This window comes from Mandrillus leucophaeus, unplaced genomic scaffold (genome assembly GCF_000951045.1).
Source record: "Mandrillus leucophaeus isolate KB7577 unplaced genomic scaffold, Mleu.le_1.0 Scaffold252, whole genome shotgun sequence".
Lineage (NCBI taxonomy): Eukaryota > Metazoa > Chordata > Mammalia > Primates > Cercopithecidae > Mandrillus > Mandrillus leucophaeus.
Window position 1 is genome coordinate 2127685 of NW_012102610.1, and position 4838 is coordinate 2132522.

The following is a 4838-nucleotide window of genomic DNA, read 5'->3' on the forward strand; positions in this document are numbered from 1 at the left end:
AAAAAAAGATTTTCAGGAGATGTGCTCTGCTGCAAGGGTTTGTCATAAAGCATTAGTTTTCTTAATTACTATATTTTGCAAGAATTAATATTATTATTTCTTTTTTGAGACAGTCTTGCACTGTCACCCAGGCTGGAGTGCAGTTGTGCCAACTTGGCTCACTGCAAGCTCCGCCTCCTGGGTTCACGCCATTCTCCTGCCTCAGCCCCCCAAGTAGCTGGGACTACAAGCTCCCACCACCATGCCCAGCTAATTTTTTGTATTTTTAATAGAGATGGGGTTCCACGGTGTTAGCCAGGACGGTCTTGATGTCCTGACCTTGTGATCCCCCTGCCTCAGCCTCCCAAAGTGCTGGGATTACAGGTGTGAAGAATTAATACTATTTTTAAAGCAAAATAATTTTTAAAGCAAAATTAGGAATGCCTTTGTTCTCCAGATATCAGAATATCTGGAAACTCCCAAGTCTGGGTCTGTTTAGTAAACATTATTAATTTGTTCCCTTAACTATAAACATCTAGAGGCTAGGAATGTCTAACTTTTTGGGAATGCAGCACAGCAAGTTATCAGCCTCATTTTCCTAGCCCTCACTCGAAATGGAATCGCTCTGATTTGAGTGCCTCTGACAGTGCCCTGAGCTAAATTTCTGATTGGAAGTCTTTAAGAGCTACATCCAAGCTGGTTTTTTAAAAATTGATTCATGTTGGAAGTGAGAGCAAAACACTGAAGTGTTTTGAACAACAGTGGGGGTGTTCTGACCCCACCTTCCCAAGAATGACTGAATGCACCTCATTGATCATCCCTAGTGGATAATTGCCAAATCTTGTCATTCCTCATGGAATTGTGGTCGCAACTTAAAGGCAATGCAATTCACCCTCAACCATCTACACTGTTTGGGGTCACCTGATCTGAATTAACGAAAAAACAAATGGTTGTGATTTTAAAAGAAACCCTGTGATTCTTTTCCCTCATGTGCAGAAACTTAAACCAGTCCTACACAGCTGTTGTTGCTAGGAATTCCTAGGGGACCTGCAGGCTTGCCTAGATAAGGATGATTTGCAATTAGCATTAGCTGTTGTTGGAGTAGAGCTGCTAGAAGTGTTTGTATGGATAATTCTCTTGAGTATTTTGCATGGTTTCCCATCCTAGCTCCATCTTCTCCCTACCCCGAGTCTGGGTAAGGCTATTAATTTATTAGTTCTTTCTAGGATGAAAAGATTTGTTTGTCAGAGCAAAGGTAAACACCCGCACGGCCCGAGGGACCGAGTTTAATTTGGAGAATGTGGACTTGTGTGAGCTGCAAGAAGGGTAGAGAGGCAGAGCCGACAAGGTTATTGCATTAATAACTATCCGCAGGGGTGGACCAGACCTGGCCCCAGCTGAGTGCCTTCTAGCACTGAGGAAAGCAGAACCAAGCTTTGCAACAAAAAACTCTCCGTGCTCAAAGAGACTGCCCACCTCTAACAGGTGCTTACCCAGTGTACTTGAAATCCTCCAGCCACAGGGAACCCATCACTCCCAGTGCTGCCTCATCGGGTGCTGGGTACTCTGATCATGAAGAAGAGTTTCTTTCTGACTGAGGCATATACTGTTCCTCTCTAAATCCCTCCCCAACTCATGGTTCTTCTCTCTCAAGCCAGGTGAGGGAGCTGATTTCATCTTTTGTATGACAGCCCTTCAAAAATTGAAATCTGCTTCTGTAGAATCACAGAATTTTATAGCTGGAGGAAACTTCAGACACAAGTCCTGTTACAGAAGAGGAAACTGGCACAGAGAGGAAATGGCGCTTGCATAAGATCTCTTGGTAAGTTACTGGAGAAATCAGTGTCCAAACCCAGACTTCTTGACTTCTGGATCAGGAATTTGTAGTGAATTATGTGAGGGGATACCAGGTCTGGATGTGCAGGCTGTGCATTGTACAATCACAAGAGCAACTCCTTCACCTTTTGGTCTACGTATGGTGCCACCTGGGGTGTGCAGTGCACAGGCTGCTTGGCTATATGTGAAGGACGTGTTGCCTTGGTCTGTACTTTTAAAAAAAATTTTTATATCAATAGCTTTTGAGGTACAAGTGGGTTTTTTTGTTGTTGTTGTTACATTGGTGAATTATATAGTGGTGAATTCTGAGATTTCAGTGTACCGGATACTCGGCTAGTGTACATTGTATCTAATGTGTAATTTTTTATTCCTAGCCTCTCTCCCCACCCTTCCTCCCTCCCTCCTTCCCTGCCTTCTGAGTCTCTGAAGTCCATTATATCATTCTGTGTGCCTTTATGCACTCATAGCTTATAAGTGAGAACACATGGTTTTTGGTTTTCCATTCCTGAGTTACATCACTTAGAATAATGGCCTCCACCTCCATCCAGGTTGCTGCAAAAGACATTATTTTATTCCTTTTTATGGCTGAGTAGTACCCCATGGTGTATATTTATCACATTTTCATTATTCACTCATTAGTTGATGGGCACTTAGGTTGGTTTCACATCTTTGCAATTGTGAATTGTGCTGCTGTAAACATATATGTGTGGCAAGTGTCTTTTTCATATAATGATCTTTTTTCCTTTAGGTTAGATACCCAGTAGTGGGATTGCAGGATTGAATGGTAGACTTTTAGTTCTTTAAGGAATATTCATACTATTTTCCATAGAGGTTGTACTAACTTACATTCCCATCAGCAGTGTATAAACATTCCCTTTTCACCATACCCATGTCAACATCTATTGTTTTGAAACTTTTTAATAATGGCCATTCTAACAGGAGTAAGGTGGTATCTCATTGTGGTTTTAATTTGCATTTCCCTGATGATTAGTAATGTTGAGCATTTTTTTCATATGTGTGTTGGCCATTGTGTATCTTCTTTTTAGAAATGTGTATTCATGTCCTTTGCCCACTTTTCGATGAGATTTTTTTCTTGTTTGAGTTCCTTGTAGATTCTGGATACTAGTTCTTTGTCAGATGCGTAGTTTGCAAATATTTTTACACATTCTGTGGGTTGTCTTTTTACTCTATTTCTTTTGTTGAGCAGAAGATTTTTAGTTTAATTAGGTCCCTTTTTTGTTTTTGTTGCATTTGCTTTTGGGGTCTTAGTCATGAATTCTTTCTTTGCCTAGGTCGATGTCTAGAAGAGTTTGGCGATGCTGTCTTCTAGAATTTTTATGATTTCAGATCTTATATTTACATCTTTCATGCATCTGGAGTTCATTTTTGTATAAGGTAAGAGATAGGGATCCATTTTCATTCTTCTATATGTGACTATCCAGTTTTCCCAGCCCCATTTATTAAACAGGGTGTCATTTCCCAATTTAAAATGTTTTTATATGCTTTGTCAAAGATCAGTTGGCTGTACATGTTTGGGTTTATTTTTGGGTTCTCTATTCTGTTCCATTGGTCTATGTGCCTTTCTTTTTTTGTTTGTTTTGTTTTGTTTTTTGAGGTGGAATTTTGCTCTTGTTGTCCAGGCTGGAGTGCAATGGCATGATCTCGGCTCACCACAACCTCTGCCTCCCAGGTTCAAGTGATTCTCCTGCCTCAGCCTCCAGAGTAGCTGGGATTACAGGCATGTGCCACTGTACCTGGCTAATTTTGTATTTTTAGTACAGACGAGGTTTCTCCGTGTTGGTCAGGCTGGTCTCAAACACCTGACCTCAGGTGATCCACCCACCTCAGCCTCCCAAAGTACTGGAATTACAAGCATGAGCCACCACACCCAGCCTATGTGCGTACTTTAATATGAGTACCATGCTGTTTGGGTAACTACAGTCTTGTAGTATAATTTGAAGTTCAGTAATGTGATGCCTCCAGATTTGTTCTTTTTGCTTAGGATTGCTTTGGGTATTTGGGATTTTTTTTGATTCCTTAAATTTTAGGATTTTTTTTTTAATTCTGTGAAAAATGATGTTGATGTTTTGATGAGAATTGTATTGAATCTGTAGATTGCTTTGAGGAGGTATCATTTTCACAATATTGATTCTTCCAATCCATGAACATGGGATGTGTTTCCATTTGTTTGTGTCATCTACGATGTCTGTCAGCAGTGTTTTGTAATCTGTAGAGATCTTTCACTTCCTTGGTTAAGTGTATTCCTAAATATTATAATTTTTTTGCAGCTGTTGTAAAAGGGATTGAGTTCTTGATTTGATTCTCAGTTTGGTGGTTGTTGGTGTATAGCAGTGTTACTAATTTGTGTACATTGATTTTGTAACCTGAGACTTCACTGAATTCCTTCATCAAATCTAAGAGTCTTTTGGAGGAGTCTTTAGGATTTTCTAGGTATACAGTTATATCATCTGCAAACACAGATATTATTACTTTCTGTTTTCCAATTTGGATGCCCTTTATTTCTTTCTCTTGTCTGATTGTTCTGGCCAGGACTTCCAGAACTATGTTGGATAGGAGTGGTGAAAGTGGGAGTTCTTGTCTTGTTCCTGTTCTCAGGGATGCTTTCAACTTTTCCCCATTCAGTATGATGTTGGCTATGGGTCTGTCATAGATGGCATTTATTATTTTGAGGTAAGTCTCTTCTATGCTTAGTTCATTGAGGGTTTTTATCATAAAGGGATGCTGGATTTTGTTGAATGCTTTTTCTGAATCTCTTGAGATGATCATATGGTTTTTGTTTTTAATTCTGTTTATGTGATATCACATTTATTGACATGTATATGTTGAACCATCCCTGCATCCCTGGGATGAAAATCACTTGATTATGATGTATTATCTTTTTAATGTGCTGTTTGATTCAGTTAGCTAGTATTTTGTTGAGGATTATTGCATCTATGTTCATCAGAGACATTGGTCTGTAGTTTTCTTTTGTTGCCATGTTCTTTCCTGATTTTGCTGTCAGG

General features: G+C 39.7%; 1 pseudogene across 1 annotated transcript in view; it reads left to right on the top strand.

Annotated features, from left to right (window-relative positions):
- LOC105542213 overlaps positions 1–4838 on the top strand; it is a 131600-nt pseudogene that overhangs the window by 30723 nt on the left and 96039 nt on the right. The window contains exons 2-3 of the transcript XR_001006434.1: positions 1354–1464; positions 1709–1801. The product of XR_001006434.1 is annotated as a tetra-peptide repeat homeobox protein 1-like (transcript). The remainder of the gene's footprint in view (positions 1–1353; positions 1465–1708; positions 1802–4838) is intronic.